The sequence below is a fragment of the Ranitomeya imitator genome, chromosome 5, assembly GCF_032444005.1.
Source record: "Ranitomeya imitator isolate aRanImi1 chromosome 5, aRanImi1.pri, whole genome shotgun sequence".
NCBI lineage: Eukaryota > Metazoa > Chordata > Amphibia > Anura > Dendrobatidae > Ranitomeya > Ranitomeya imitator.
This window is the reverse complement of record NC_091286.1, coordinates 667490340-667509342: the sequence shown is the minus strand read 5'-3', so window position 1 is coordinate 667509342 and position 19003 is coordinate 667490340. Positions and strand designations below refer to the sequence as shown.

Sequence of the window (19003 nt, the reverse complement as noted above, 5' to 3'; positions counted from 1 at the left end):
ACTGCACAGTACCACTCCTCCTGTCCTGTATATATACACTGCACAGTACCGCTCCTCCTGTCCTGTATATATACACTGCACAGGACCACTCCTCCTGTCCTGAATATATACACTGCACAGTACCACTCCTCCTGTCCTGTATATATACACTGCACAGTACCACTCCTTCTGTACTGTATATATACACTGCACCGTACCACTCCTCCTGTCCTGTATATGTACACTCCACAGTACCACTCCTCCTTTTCGGTATATATACACTGCACAGCACCACTCCTCCTGTCCTGTATATATACACTGCACAGTACCACTCCTTCTGTACTGTATATATACACTGCACCGTACCACTCCTCCTGTCCTGTATATGTACACTCCACAGTACCACTCCTCCTTTTCGGTATATATACACTGCACAGCACCACTCCTCCTGTCCTGTATATATACACTGCACAGTACAACTCCTCCTGTCCTGTATATATACACTGCACAGTACCACTCCTCCTGTCCTGTATATATACACTGCACAGTACGACTCCTCCTGTACTGTATATATGCAATGTACAGTACCACTCCTCCTGTACTGTATATATACACTGCACAGCACCACTCCTCCTCTCCTGTATATATACACTGCACAGTACCACTCCTCTTGTACTGTATCTATACACTGCACAGTACCACTCCTCCTGTCCTGTATATATACACTGCACAGTACCACTCCTCCTGTACTGTATCTATACACTGCACAGTAGCACTCCTCCTGTCCTGTATATATACACTGCACAGTACCACTCCTCCTGTCCTGTATATATACACTGCACAGTAACACTCCTCCTGTCCTGTATATATACACTGCCCAGTACCATTCCTCCTGTCCTGTATATATACAATGCACAATACCACTCCTCCTGTCCTGTATATATACACTGCACAATACCTGTCCTCCTGTCCTGTATATATGCACTGCACAGTACTACTCCTCCTGTCCTGTATATATACACTGCACAGTACCACTCCTCCTGTCCTGTATATATACAATGCACAATACCACTCCTCCTGTCCGGTATATATACACTGCACAGTACCACTCCTCCTTTCCTGTATATATACACTGCACAGTACCACTCCTCCTGTCCTGTATATATACACTGCACAATACCTCTCCTCCTGTCCTGTATATACACACTGCACAGTACCGCTCCTCCTGTCCTGTATATATACACTGCACAGTACCACCCCTACTGTACTGTATATAAACACTGCACAGTACCACTCCTCCTGTCCTGTATATATACACTGCACAGTACCACTCCTCCTGTCCTGTATATATACACTGCACAGTACCACTCCTCCTGTCCTGTATATATACACTGCACAGTACCACTCCTCCTGTCCTGTATATATACACTGCACAGTACCACTCCTCCTGTCCTGTATATATACACTGCACAGTACCGCTCCTCCTGTCCTGTATATATACACTGCACAGTACCGCTCCTCCTGTCCTGTATATATACACTGCACAGTACCACTCCTCCTGTTCTTTATATATACACTGCACAGTACCACTCCTCCTGTCCTGTATATATACACTGCACAGTACCACTCCTCCTGTCCTGTATATATACACTGCACAGTACCACTCCTCCTGTCCTGTATATATACACTGCACAGTACCACTCCTCCTGTCCTGTATATATACACTGCACAGTACCACTCCTCCTATCCTGTATATATACACTGCACAGTACCACTCCTCCTTTCCTGTATATATACACTGCACAGTACCACTCCTCCTGTCCTGTATATATACACTGCACAATACCTCTCCTCCTGTCCTGTATATACACACTGCACAGTACCGCTCCTCCTGTCCTGTATATATACACTGCACAGGACCACTCCTCCTGTCCTGTATATATACACTGCACAGTACCACTCCTCCTGTCCTGTATATATACACTGCACAGTACCGCTCCTCCTGTCCTGTATATATACACTGCACAGGACCACTCCTCCTGTCCTGAATATATACACTGCACAGTACCACTCCTCCTGTCCTGTATATATACACTGCACAGTACCACTCCTTCTGTACTGTATATATACACTGCACAGTACCACTCCTCCTGTCCTGTATATATACACTGCACAGTACCAATCCTCCTGTACTGTATCTATACACTGCACAGTACCACTCCTCCTGTACTGTATATATGCAATGTACAGTACCACTCCTCCTGTACTGTATATATACACTGCACAGCACCACTCCTCCTCTCCTGTATATATACACTGCACAGTACCACTCCTCTTGTACTGTATCTATACACTGCACAGTACCACTCCTCCTGTCCTGTATATATACACTGCACAGTACCACTCCTCCTGTACTGTATCTATACACTGCACAGTAGCACTCCTCCTGTCCTGTATATATACACTCCACAGTACCACTCCTCCTTTTCGGTATATATACACTGCACAGCACCACTCCTCCTGTCCTGTATATATACACTGCACAGTACCACTCCTTCTGTACTGTATATATACACTGCACAGTACCACTCCTCCTGTCCTGTATATATACACTGCACAGTACCAATCCTCCTGTACTGTATCTATACACTGCACAGTACCACTCCTCCTGTACTGTATATATGCAATGTACAGTACCACTCCTCCTGTACTGTATATATACACTGCACAGCACCACTCCTCCTCTCCTGTATATATACACTGCACAGTACCACTCCTCTTGTACTGTATCTATACACTGCACAGTACCACTCCTCCTGTCCTGTATATATACACTGCACAGTACCACTCCTCCTGTACTGTATCTATACACTGCACAGTAGCACTACTCCTGTCCTGTATATATACACTGCACAGTACTACTCCTCCTGTCCTGTATATATACACTGCACACTACCACTCCTCCTGTCCTGTATATATACAATGCACAATACCACTCCTCCTGTCCGGTATATATACACTGCACAGTACCACTCCTCCTTTACTGTATATATACACTGCACAGTACCACTCCTCCTGTCCTGTATATATACACTGCACAATACCTCTCCTCCTGTCCTGTATATACACACTGCACAGTACCACTCCTCCTGTCCTTTATATATACACTGCACAGGACCACTCCTCCTGTCCTGTATATATACACTGCACAGTACCGCTCCTCCTGTCCTGCATATATACACTGCACAGTACCGCTCCTCCTGTCCTGTATATATACACTGCACAGTACCACTCCTCCTGTATATATACACTGCACAGTACCACTCCTCCTGTCCTGTATATATACACTGCACAGTACCACTCCTCCTGTTTATATACACTGTACAGTACCACTCCTCCTGTCCTGTATATATATACTGCACAGTACCACTCCTCCTGTCCTATATATATACACTGCACAGTACCACTCCTCCTGTCCTGTATATATACACTGCACAGTACCACTCCTCCCGTCCTATATATATACACTGCACAGCACCACTCCTCCTGTCCTGTATATATACACTGCACAGTACCACTCCTCCTGTCCTGTATATACACTGTATGGTACCACTCCTCCTGTCCTGTATATATACACTGCACAGTACCTCTCCTCCTGTCCTGTATATACACACTGTACAGTGCCACTCCTCCTGTCCTGTATATATATACTGCACAGTACCACTCCTCCTGTCCTGCATATACACACTGTACAGTACCACTCCTCCTGTCCTGTATATATACACTGCAGAGTACCACTCCTTCTGTCCTGTATATATATACACTGCACAGTACCACTCCTCCTGTCCTGTATATATACACTGCACAGTACCACTCCTCCTGTCCTGTATATATACACTGGACAGTACCACTCCTCCTGTCCTGTATATATACACTGCACAGTACCACTCCTTCTGCCCTGTATATATACACTGCACAGTACCACTCCTCCTGTCCTGTATATATACACTGCACAGTACCACTCCTCCTGTCCTGTATATATACACTGCACAGTACCACTCCTCCTGTCCTGTATATATACACTGCACAGTACCACTCCTCCTGTCCTGTATATATACACTGCACAGTACCGCTCCTCCTGTCCTGTATATATACACTGCACAGTACCACTCCTCCTGCCCTGTATATATACACTGCACAGTACCACTCCTCCTGTCCTGTATATATACACTGCACAGTACCACTCCTCCTGTCCTGTATATATACACTGCACAGTACCACTCCTCCTGTCCTGTATATATACACTGCACAGTACCACTCCTCCTGTCCTGTATATATACACTGCACAGTACCACTCCTCCTGTCCTGCATATATACACTGCACAGTACCACTCCTCCTGTCCTGTATATATACACTGCACAGTACCACTCCTCCTGTCCTGCATATATACACTGCACAGTACCACTCCTCCTGTCCTGTATATATACACTGCACAGTACCGCTCCTCCTGTCCTGTATATATAAACTGCACAGTACCACTCCTCCTGTCCTGTATATATACACTGCACAGTACCACTCCTCCTGTCCTGTATATACACAATGTACAGTACCACTCCTCCTGTCCTGTATATATATATACTGCACAGTACCACTCCTCCAGTCCTGTATATATACACTGCACAGTACCACTCCTCCTGTCCTGTATATATACACTGCACAGTACCACTCCTCCTGTCCTGTATATACACTGTATGGTACCACTCCTCCTGTCCTGTATATATACACTGCACAGTACCACTCCTCCTGTCCTGTATATACACACTGTACAGTACCACTCCTCCTGTCCTGTATATATACACTGCACAGTACCACTCCTCCTGTCCTGCATATATACACTGCACAGTACCACTCCTCCTGTCCTGTATATACACACTGTACAGTACCACTCCTTCTGTCCTGTATATATACACTGCACAGTACCACTCCTCCTGTCCTGTATATATACACTGCACAGTACCACTCCTCCTGTCCTGTATATATACACTGCACAGTACCACTCCTTCTGTTCTGTATATATACACTGCACAGTACCACTCCTCCTGTCCTGTATATATACACTGCACAGTACCACTCCTCCTGTCCTGTATATACACACTGTACAGTACCACTCCTCCTGTCCTGTATATATACACTGCACAGTACCACTCCTCCTGTCCTGTATATATACACTGCACAGTACCACTTCTCCTGTCCTGTATATATACACTGCACAGTACCACTCCTCCTGTCCTGTATATATACACTGCACAGTACCACTCCTCCTGTCCTGTATATATACACTGCACAGTACCACTCCTCCTGTCCTGTATATATACACTGCACAGTACCACTCCTCCTGTCCTGTATATATACACTGCACAGTACCACTCCTCCTGTCCTGTATATATACACTGCACAGTACCACTCCTCCTGTCCTGTATATATACACTGCACAGTACCACTCCTACTGTCCTGTATATAAACACTGCACAGTACCACTCCTCCTGTCCTGTATATATACACTGCACAGTACCACTCCTCCTGTCCTGTATATATACACTGCACAGTACGCTCCTCCTGTCCTGTATATATACACTGCACAGTACCGCTCCTCCTGTCTTGTATATATACACTGCACAGTACCACTCCTCCTGTCCTGTATATATACACTGGACAGTACCACTCCTCCTGTCCTGTATATATACACTGCACAGTACCACTCCTCCTGTCCTGTATATATACACTGCACAGTACCACTCCTCCTGTCCTGTACATATACACTGCACAGTACCACTCCTCCTGTCCTGTATATATACACTGCACAGTACCACTCCTCCTGTCCTGTATATATACACTGCACAGTACCACTCCTCTTGTACTGTATCTATACACTACACAGTACCACTCCTCCTGTATATATACACTGCACAGTACCACTCCTCCTGTCCTGTATATACACACTGTACAGTACCACTCCTCCTGTCCTGTATATATACACTGCACAGTACCACTCCTCCTGTCCTGTATATATACACTGCAGAGTACCACTCCTTCGTCCTGTATATATATACACTGCACAGTACCACTCCTCCTGTCCTGTATATATACACTGCACAGTACCACTCCTCCTGTCCTGTATATATACACTGGACAGTACCACTCCTCCTGTCCTGTATATATACACTGCACAGTACCACTCCTTCTGCCCTGTATATATACACTGCACATTACCACTCCTCCTGTCCTGTATATATACACTGCACAGTACCACTCCTCCTGTCCTGTATATATACACTGCACAGTACCACTCCTCCTGTCCTGTATATATACACTGCACAGTACCGCTCCTCCTGTCCTGTATATATACACTGCACAGTACCACTCCTCCTGTCCTGTATATATACACTGCACAGTACCTCTCCTCCTGTCCTGTATATATACACTGCACAGTACCACTCCTCCTGTCCTGTATATATACACTGCACAGTACCACTCCTACTGTCCTGTATATATACACTGCACAGTACCACTCCTCCTGTCCTGTATATATACACTGCACAGTACCACTCCTCCTGTCCTGCATATATACACTGCACAGCACCACTCCTCCTGTCCTGTATATATACACTGCACAGTACCACTCCTCCTGTCCTGTATATATACACTGCACAGTACCACTCCTCCCGTCCTATATATATACACTGCACAGTACCACTCCTCCTGTCCTGTATATATACACTGCACAGTACCACTCCTCCTGTCCTGTATATACACTGTATGGTACCACTCCTCCTGTCCTGTATATATACACTGCACAGTACCACTCCTCCTGTCCTGTATATACACACTGTACAGTACCACTCCTCCTGTCCTGTATATATATACTGCACAGTACCACTCCTCCTGTCCTGTATATACACACTGTACAGTACCACTCCTCCTGTCCTGTATATATACACTGCACAGTACCACTCCTCCTGTCCTGTATATATACACTGCAGAGTACCACTCCTCCTGTCCTGTATATATACACTGCACAGTACCACTCCTCCTGTCCTGTATATATACACTGGACAGTACCACTCCTCCTGTCCTGTATATATACACTGCACAGTACCACTCCTTCTGCCCGGTATATATACACTGCACAGTACCACTCCTCCTGTCCTGTATATATACACTGCACAGTACCACTCCTCCTGTCCTGTATAAATACACTGCACAGTACCACTCCTCCTGTCCTGTATATATACACTGCACAGTACCACTCCTCCTGTCCTGTATATATACACTGCACAGTACCGCTCCTCCTGTCCTGTATATATACACTGCACAGTACCACTCCTCCTGTCCTGTATATATACACTGCACAGTACCACTCCTCCTGTCCTGCATATATACACTGCACAGTACCACTCCTCCTGTCCTGTATATATACACTGCACAGTACCACTCCTCCTGTCCTGTTTATATACACTGCACAGTACCACTCCTCCTGTCCTGTATATATACACTGCACAGTACCACTCCTCCTGTCCTGTATATATACACTGCACAGTACCACTCCTCCTGTCCTGTATATATACACTGCACAGTACCGCTCCTCCTGTCCTGTATATATAAACTGCACAGTACCACTCCTCCTGTCCTGTATATATACACTGCACAGTACCACTCCTCCTGTCCTGTATATACACACTGTACAGTACCACTCCTCCTGTCCTGTATACATATACTGCACAGTACCACTCCTCCTGTCCTATATATATACACTGCACAGTACCACTCCTCCTGTCCTGCATATATACACTGCACAGTACCACTCCTCCCGTCCTATATATATATACACTGCACAGTACCACTCCTCCTGTCCTGTATATATACACTGCACAGTACCACTCCTCCTGTCCTGTATATACACTGTATGGTACCACTCCTCCTGTCCTGTATATATACACTGCACAGTACCTCTCCTCCTGTCCTGAATATACACACTGTACAGTACCACTCCTCCTGTCCTGTATATATACACTGCACAGTACCACTCCTCCTGTCCTGTATATATACACTGCACAGTACCACTCCTCCTCTCCTGTATATACACACTGTACAGTACCACTCCTTCTGTCCTGTATATATACACTGCACAGTACCACTCCTCCTGTCCTGTATATATACACTGCACAGTACCACTCCTCCTGTCCTGTATATACACACTGTACAGTACCACTCCTCCTGTCCTGTATATATATACTGCACAGTACCACTCCTTCTGTCCTGTATATATACACTGCACAGTACCACTCCTCCTGTCCTGTATGTATACACTGCACAGTACCACTCCTCCTGTCCTGTATATATACACTGCACAGTACCACTCCTCCTGTCCTGTATATACACACTGTACAGTACCACTCCTCCTGTCCTGTATATAGACACTGCACAGTACCACTCCTCCTGTCCTGTATATATACACTGCACAGTACCACTCCTTCTGCCCGGTATATATACACTGCACAGTACCACTCCTCCTGTCCTGTATATATACACTGCACAGTACCACTCCTCCTGTCCTGTATAAATACACTGCACAGTACCACTCCTCCTGTCCTGTATATATACACTGCACAGTACCGCTCCTCCTGTCCTGTATATATACACTGCACAGTACCACTCCTCCTGTCCTGTATATATACACTGCACAGTACCACTCCTCCTGTCCTGCATATATACACTGCACAGTACCACTCCTCCTGTCCTGTATATATACACTGCACAGTACCACTCCTCCTGTCCTGTTTATATACACTGCACAGTACCACTCCTCCTGTCCTGTATATATACACTGCACAGTACTACTCCTCCTGTCCTGTATATATACACTGCACAGTACCACTCCTCCTGTCCTGTATATATACACTGCACAGTACCGCTCCTCCTGTCCTGTATATATAAACTGCACAGTACCACTCCTCCTGTCCTGTATATATACACTGCACAGTACCACTCCTCCTGTCCTGTATATACACACTGTACAGTACCACTCCTCCTGTCCTGTATACATATACTTCACAGTACCACTCCTCCTGTCCTATATATATACACTGCACAGTACCACTCCTCCTGTCCTGCATATATACACTGCACAGTACCACTCCTCCCGTCCTATATATATATACACTGCACAGTACCACTCCTCCTGTCCTGTATATATACACTGCACAGTACCACTCCTCCTGTCCTGTATATACACTGTATGGTACCACTCCTCCTGTCCTGTATATATACACTGCACAGTACCACTCCTCCTGTCCTGTATATACACTGTATGGTACCTCTCCTCCTGTCCTGTATATACACACTGTACAGTACCACTCCTCCTGTCCTGTATATATACACTGCACAGTACCACTCCTCCTGTCCTGTATATATACACTGCACAGTACCACTCCTCCTCTCCTGTATATACACACTGTACAGTACCACTCCTTCTGTCCTGTATATATACACTGCACAGTACCACTCCTCCTGTCCTGTATATATACACTGCACAGTACCACTCCTCCTGTCCTGTATATACACACTGTACAGTACCACTCCTCCTGTCCTGTATATATATACTGCACAGTACCACTCCTTCTGTCCTGTATATATACACTGCACAGTACCACTCCTCCTGTCCTGTATGTATACACTGCACAGTACCACTCCTCCTGTCCTGTATATATACACTGCACAGTACCACTCCTCCTGTCCTGTATATACACACTGTACAGTACCACTCCTCCTGTCCTGTATATAGACACTGCACAGTACCACTCCTCCTGTCCTGTATATATACACTGCACAGTACCACTCCTCCTGTCCTATATATATACACTGCACAGTACCACTCCTCCTGTCCTGTATATATACACTGCACAGTACCACTCCTCCTGTCCTGTATATATACAATGCACAATACCACTCCTCCTGTCCTGTATATATACACTGCACAGTACCACTCCTCCTGTCCTGTATATATACACTGCACAGTACCACTCCTCCTGTCCTGTATATATACAATGCACAATACCACTCCTCCTGTCCTGTATATATACACTGCACAGTACCACTCCTCCTGTCCTGTATATATACACTGCACAGTACCACTCCTCCTGTCCTGTATATATACACTGCACAATACCTGTCCTCCTGTCCTGTACATATACACTGCACAGTACCACTCCTTCTGTCCTGTATATATACACTGCACAGTACCACTCCTCCTGTCCTGTATATATACACTGCACAGTACCACTCCTCCTGTCCTGTATATATACACTGCACAGTACCACTCCTCCTGTCCTGTATATATACACTGCACAGTACCACTCCTCCTGTACTGTATATATACAGAGCAAAGTACCACTCCTCCTGTGCTGTATATATACACTGCACAGTGCCACTCCTCCTGTCCTGTATATATACACTGCACAGTATCGCTCCTCCTGTCCTGTATATATACACTGCACAGTACCACACCTCCTGTCCTGTATATATACACTGCACAGTACCGCTCCTCCTGTCCTGTATATATACACTGCACAGTACCACTCCTCCTGTCCTGTATATATACACTGCACAGTACCACTCCTCCTGTCCTGTATATATACACTGCACAGTACCACTCCTCCTGTCCTGTATATATACACTGCACAGTACCACACCTCCTGTCCTGTATATATACACTGCACAGTACCACTCCTCCTGTCCTGTATATATACACTGCACAGTACCACTCCTCCTGTCCTGTATATATACACTGCACAGTACCACTCCTCCTGTCCGGTATATATACACTGCACAGTACCACTCCTCCTGTCCTGTATATATACACTGCACAGTACCACTCCTCCTGTCCTGTATATATACACTGCACAGTACCACTCCTTCTGTCCTGTATATAAACACTGCACAGTACCACTCCTCCTGTCCTGTATATATACACTGCACAGTACTACTCCTCCTGTCTTGTATATATACACTGCACAGTACCACTCCTCCTGTCCTGTATATATACACTGCACAGTACCACTCCTCCTGTCCTGTATATATACACTGCACAGTACCGCTCCTCCTGTCCTGTATATATACACTGCACAGCACCACTCCTCCTGTCCTGTATATATACACTGCACAGTACCACTCCTCCTGTCCTGTATACATACACTGCACAGTACCACTCCTCCTGTCCTGTATATATACACTGCACAGTACCACTCCTCCTGTCCTGTATATACACACTGCACTGTACCACTCCTCCTGTCATGTATATATACACTGCACAGTACAACGTCTCCTGTACTGTATATATACACAGCACAGTACTACTCCTCCTGTCTTGTATATATACACTGCACAGTACCACTCCTCCTGTCCTGTATATATACACTGCACAGTACTACTCCTCCTGTCTTGTATATATACACTGCACAGTACCACTCCTCCTGTCCTGTATATATACACTGCACAGTACCACTCCTCCTGTCCTGTATATATACACTGCACAGTACCGCTCCTCCTGTCCTGTATATATACACTGCACAGCACCACTCCTCCTGTCCTGTATATATACACTGCACAGTACCACTCCTCCTGTCCTGTATACATACACTGCACAGTACCACTCCTCCTGTCCTGTATACATACACTGCACAGTACCACTCCTCCTGTCCTGTATATATACACTGCACAGTACCACTCCTCCTGTCCTGTATATATACACTGCACAGTACCACTCCTCCTGTCCTGTATATATACACTGCACAGTACCACTCCTCCTGTCCTGTATATATACACTGCACAGTACCACTCCTCCTGTCCTGTATATATACACTGCACAGTACCACTCCTCCTGTCCTGTATATATACACTGCACAGTACCACTCCTCCTGTCCTGTATATATACACTGCACAGTACCACTCCTCCTGTCCTGTATATATACACTGCACAGTACCACTCCTCCTGTCCTGTATATATACACTGCACAGTACCACTCCTCCTGTCCTGTATATATACATTGCACAGTACCACTCCTCCTGTCCTGTATATATATACACTGCACAGTACCACTCCTCCTGTCCTGTATATATACACTGCACAGTACCACTCCTCCTGTCCTGTATATATACACTGCACAGTACTACTCCTCCTGTCTTGTATATATACACTGCACAGTACCACTCCTTCTGTCCTGTATATATACACTGCACAGTACCACTCCTCCTGTCCTGTATATATACACTGCACAGTACCGCTCCTCCTGTCCTGTATATATACACTGCACAGCACCACTCCTCCTGTCCTGTATATATACACTGCACAGTACCACTCCTCCTGTCCTGTATATATACACTGCACAGTACCACTCCTCCTGTCCTGTATATATACACTGCACAGTACCACTCCTCCTGTCCTGTATATACACACTGCACTGTACCACTCCTCCTGTCATGTATATATACACTGCACAGTACAACGTCTCCTGTACTGTATATATACACAGCACAGTACCACTCCTCCTGTCCTGTATATATACACTGCACAGTACCGCTCCTCCTGTCCTGTATATATACACTGCACAGCACCACTCCTCCTGTCCTGTATATATACACTGCACAGTACCACTTCTCCTGTCCTGTATACATACACTGCACAGTACCACTCCTCCTGTCCTGTATACATACACTGCACAGTACCACTCCTCCTGTCCTGTATATATACACTGCACAGTACCACTCCTCCTGTCCTGTATATATACACTGCACAGTACCACTCCTCCTGTCCTGTATATATACACTGCACAGTACCACTCCTCCTGTCCTGTATATATACACTGCACAGTACCACTCCTCCTGTCCTGTATATATACACTGCACAGTACCGCTCCTCCTGTCCTGTATACATACACTGCACAGTACCACTCCTCCTTTCCTGTATATATACACTGCACAGTACCACTCCTCCTGTCCTGTATATATACATTGCACAGTACCACTCCTCCTGTCCTGTATATATATACACTGCACAGTACCACTCCTCCTGTCCTGTATATATACACTGCACAGTACCACTCCTCCTGTCCTGTATACATACACTGCACAGTACCACTCCTCCTGTCCTGTATACATACACTGCACAGTACCACTCCTCCTGTCCTGTATATATACACTGCACAGTACCGCTCCTCCTGTCCTGTATATATACACTGCACAGTACCACTCCTCCTGTCCTGTATATATACACTGCACAGTACCACTCCTCCTGTCCTGTATATATACACTGCACAGAACCACTCCTCCTGTCCTGTATATATACACTGCACAGTACCGCTCCTCCTGTCCTGTATACATACACTGCACAGTACCACTCCTCCTTTCCTGTATATATACACTGCACAGTACCACTCCTCCTGTCCTGTATATATACATTGCACAGTACCACTCCTCCTGTCCTATATATATATACACTGCACAGTACCACTCCTTCTGTACTGTATATATACACTGCACCGTACCACTCCTCCTGTTCGGTATATATACACTGCACAGCACCACTCCTCCTGTCCTGTATATATACACTGCACAGTACCATTCCTCCTGTCCTGTATATATACACTGCACAGTACAACTCCTCCTGTCCTGTATATATACACTGCACAGTACCACTCCTCCTGTCCTGTATATATACACTGCACAATACCAATCCTCCTGTACTGTATCTATACACTGCACAGTACCACTCCTCCTGTACTGTATATATACAATGCACAGTACCACTCCTCCTGTACTGTATATATACACTGCACAGCACCACTCCTCCTCTCCTGTATATATACACTGCACAGTACCACTCCTCTTGTACTGTATCTATACACTGCACAGTACCACTCCTCCTGTCCTGTATATATACACTGCACAATACCACTACTCCTGTACTGTATCTATACACTGCACAGTACCACTCCTCCTGTACTGTATCTATACACTGCACAGTACCACTCCTCCTGTACTGTATATATACACTGCACAGTACCACTCCTCCTGTCCTGTATATATACACTGCACAATACCACTACTCCTGTACTGTATCTATACACTGCACAGTACCACTCATCCTGTCCTGTATATATACACTGCACAGTACCACTCCTCCTGTCCTGTAGATATACACTGCACAGTACCACTCCTCCTGTCCTGTATATATACACTGCACAGTACCACTCCTCCTGTCCTGTATATATACACTGCACAGTACCACTCCTCCTGTCCTGTATATGTACACTGCACAGTACCACTCCTCCTGTCCTGTATATATACACTGCACAGTACCACCCCTCCTGTCCTGTATATATACACTGCACAGTACCACTCCTCCTGTCCTGTATATATACACTGCACAGTACCGCTCCTCCTGTCCTGAATATATACACTGCACAGTACCGCTCCTCCTGTCCTGTATATATACACTGCACAGTACCACTCCTCCTGTCCTGTATATATACACTGCACAGTACCACTCCTCCTGTCCTGTATATATACACTGCACAGTACCACTCCTCCTGTCCTGTATATATACACTGCACAGTACCACTCCTCCTGTCCTGTATATATACACTGCACAGTACCACTCCTCCTGTCCTGTATATATGCACTGCACAGTACCACTCCTCCTGTCCTGTATATATACACTGCACAGTACCACTCCTCCTGTCCTGTATATATACACATTGCACAGTACCACTCCTCCTGTCCTGTATATATACACTGCACAGTACCACTCCTCCTGTCCTGTATATATACACTGCACAGTACCACTCCTCCTGTCCTGTATATATACACTGCACAGTACCGCTCCTCCTGTCCTGTATATATACACTGCACAGTACCGCTCCTCCTGTCCTGTATATATACACTGCACAGTACCGCTCCTCCTGTCCTGTATATATACACTGCACAGTACCACTCCTCCTGTCCTGTATATATACACTGCACAGTACCACTCCTCCTGTCCTGTATATATACACTGCACAGTACCGCTCCTCCTGTCCTGTATATATACACTGCACAGTACCGCTCCTCCTGTCCTGTATATATACACTGCACAGTACCGCTCCTCCTGTCCTGTATATATACACTGCACAGTACCACTCCTCCTGTCCTGTATATATACACTGCACAGTACCACTCCTCCTGTCCTGTATATATACACTGCACAGTACCGCTCCTCCTGTCCTGTATATATACACTGCACAGTACCGCTCCTCCTGTCCTGTATATATACACTGCACAGTACCGCTCCTCCTGTCTTGTATATATACACTGCACAGTACCACTCCTCCTGTCCTGTATATATACACTGCACAGTACCACTCCTCCTGTCCTGTATATATACACTGCACAGTACCACTCCTCCTGTCCTGTATATATACACTGCACAGTACCAGTCCTCCTGTCCTGTATATATACACTGCACAGTACCACTCCTCCTGTCCTGTATATATACACTGCACAGTACCACTCCTCCTGTCCTGTATATATACACTGCACAGTACCACTCCTCCTGTCCTGTATATATACACTGCACAGTACCACTCCTCCTGTCCTGTATATATACACTGCACAGTACCACTCCTACTGTCCTGTATATATACACTGCACAGTACCACTCCTCCTGTCCTGTATATATACACTGCACAGTACCACTCCTCCTGTCCTGTATATATACACTGCACAGTACCGCTCCTCCTGTCCTGTATATATACACTGCACAGTACCACTCCTCCTGTCCTGTATATATACACTGCACAGTACCACTCCTCCTGTCCTGTATATATACACTGCACAGTACCACTCCTCCTGTCCTGTATATATACACTGCACAGTACCACTCCTCCTGTCCTGTATATATACACTGCACAGTACCACTCCTCCTGTCCTGTATATATACACTGCACAGTACCACTCCTCCTGTCCTGTATATATACAATGCACAATACCACTCCTCCTGTCCTGTATATAAACACTGCACAATACCTGTCCTCCTGTCCTGTATATATACACTGCACAGTACTACTCCTCCTGTCCTGTATATATACACTGCACAGTACCACTCCTCCTGTCCTGTATACATACAATGCACAATACCACTCCTCCTGTCCGGTATATATACACTGCACAGTACCACTCCTCCTTTCCTGTATATATACACTGCACAGTACCACTCCTCCTGTCCTGTATATATACACTGCACAGTACCACTCCTCCTGTCCTGTATATATACACTGCACAATACCTCTCCTCCTGTCCTGTATATACACACTGCACAGTACCGCTCCTCCTGTCCTGTATATATACACTGCACAGGACCACTCCTCCTGTCCTGTATATATACACTGCACAGTACCACTCCTCCTGTCCTGTATATATACACTGCACAGTACCGCTCCTCCTGTCCTGTATATATACACTGCACAGGACCACTCCTCCTGTCCTGTATATATACACTGCACAGTACCACTCCTCCTGTCCTGTATATATACACTCCAAAGTACCACTCCTCCTGTCCGGTATATATACACTGCACAGTACCACTCCTCCTGTCCTGAATATATACACTGCACAGTACCACTCCTCCTGTCCTGTATATATACACTGCACAGTACCACTCCTTCTGTACTGTATATATACACTGCACCGTACCACTCCTCCTGTCCTGTATATGTACACTCCACAGTACCACTCCTCCTGTTCGGTATATATACACTGCACAGCACCACTCCTCCTGTCCTGTATATATACACTGCACAGTACCATTCCTCCTGTCCTGTATATATACACTGCACAGTACAACTCCTCCTGTCCTGTATATATACACTGCACAGTACCACTCCTCCTGTCCTGTATATATACACTGCACAATACCAATCCTCCTGTACTGTATCTATACACTGCACAGTACCACTCCTCCTGTACTGTATATATACAATGCACAGTACCACTCCTCCTGTACTGTATATATACACTGCACAGCACCACTCCTCCTCTCCTGTATATATACACTGCACAGTACCACTCCTCTTGTACTGTATCTGTACACTGCACAGTACCACTCCTCCTGTCCTGTATATATACACTGCACAGTACCACTCCTCCTGTCCTGTATATATACACTGCACAGTACCACTCCTCCTGTCCTGTATATATACAATGCACAATACCACTCCTCCTGTCCTGTATATAAACACTGCACAATACCTGTCCTCCTGTCCTGTATATATACACTGCACAGTACTACTCCTCCTGTCCTGTATATATACACTGCACAGTACCACTCCTCCTGTCCTGTATATATACAATGCACAATACCACTCCTCCTGTCCGGTATATATACACTGCACAGTACCACTCCTCCTTTCCTGTATATATACACTGCACAGTACCACTCCTCCTGTCCTGTATATATACACTGCACAGTACCACTCCTCCTGTCCTGTATATATACACTGCACAATACCTCTCCTCCTGTCCTGTATATACACACTGCACAGTACCGCTCCTCCTGTCCTGTATATATACACTGCACAGGACCACTCCTCCTGTCCTGTATATATACACTGCACAGTACCACTCCTCCTGTCCTGTATATATACACTGCACAGTACCGCTCCTCCTGTCCTGTATATATACACTGCACAGGACCACTCCTCCTGTCCTGTATATATACACTGCACAGTACCACTCCTCCTGTCCTGTATATATACACTCCAAAGTACCACTCCTCCTGTCCGGTATATATACACTGCACAGTACCACTCCTCCTGTCCTGAATATATACACTGCACAGTACCACTCCTCCTGTCCTGTATATATACACTGCACAGTACCACTCCTTCTGTACTGTATATATACACTGCACCGTACCACTCCTCCTGTCCTGTATATGTACACTCCACAGTACCACTCCTCCTGTTCGGTATATATACACTGCACAGCACCACTCCTCCTGTCCTGTATATATACACTGCACAGTACCATTCCTCCTGTCCTGTATATATACACTGCACAGTACAACTCCTCCTGTCCTGTATATATACACTGCACAGTACCACTCCTCCTGTCCTGTATATATACACTGCACAATACCAATCCTCCTGTACTGTATCTATACACTGCACAGTACCACTCCTCCTGTACTGTATATATACAATGCACAGTACCACTCCTCCTGTACTGTATATATACACTGCACAGCACCACTCCTCCTCTCCTGTATATATACACTGCACAGTACCACTCCTCTTGTACTGTATCTGTACACTGCACAGTACCACTCCTCCTGTCCTGTATATATACACTGCACAGTACCACTCCTCCTGTACTGTATATATACACTGCACAGTACCACTCCTCCTGTCCTGTATATATACACTGCACAATACCACTACTCCTGTACTGTATCTATACACTGCACAGTACCACTCCTCCTGTCCTGTATATATACACTGCACAGTACCACTCCTCCTGTCCTGTATATACACACTGTACAGTACCGCTCCTCCTGTCCTGTATATACAGTTAGGGCCAGAAATATTTGGACAGTGACACAAGTTTTGTTATTTTAGCTGTTTACAAAAACATGTTCAGAAATACAATTATATATATAATATGGGCTGAAAGTGCACACTCCCAGCTGCAATATGATAGTTTCCACATCCAAATCGGAGAAAGGGTTTAGGAATCATAGCTCTGTAATGCATAGCGTCCTCTTTTTCAAGGGACCAAAAGTAATTGGACAATGGACTCTAAGGGCTGCAATTAACTCTGAAGGCGTCTCCCTCGTTAACCTGTAATCAATGAAGTAGTTAAAAGGTCAGGGGTGGATTCCAGGTGTGTGGTTTTGCATTTGGAAGCTGTTGCTGTGAGCAGACAACATGTGGTCAA

The 19003-nt window shown here is 45.6% G+C and overlaps 1 protein-coding gene across 1 annotated transcript in view; it reads left to right on the top strand.

Annotated features, from left to right (window-relative positions):
- LOC138638737 (cytochrome P450 2C23-like) overlaps nucleotides 1-19003 on the top strand; it is a 341556-nt gene that overhangs the window by 127593 nt on the left and 194960 nt on the right. The gene's annotated exons all lie outside the window — the stretch shown is intronic.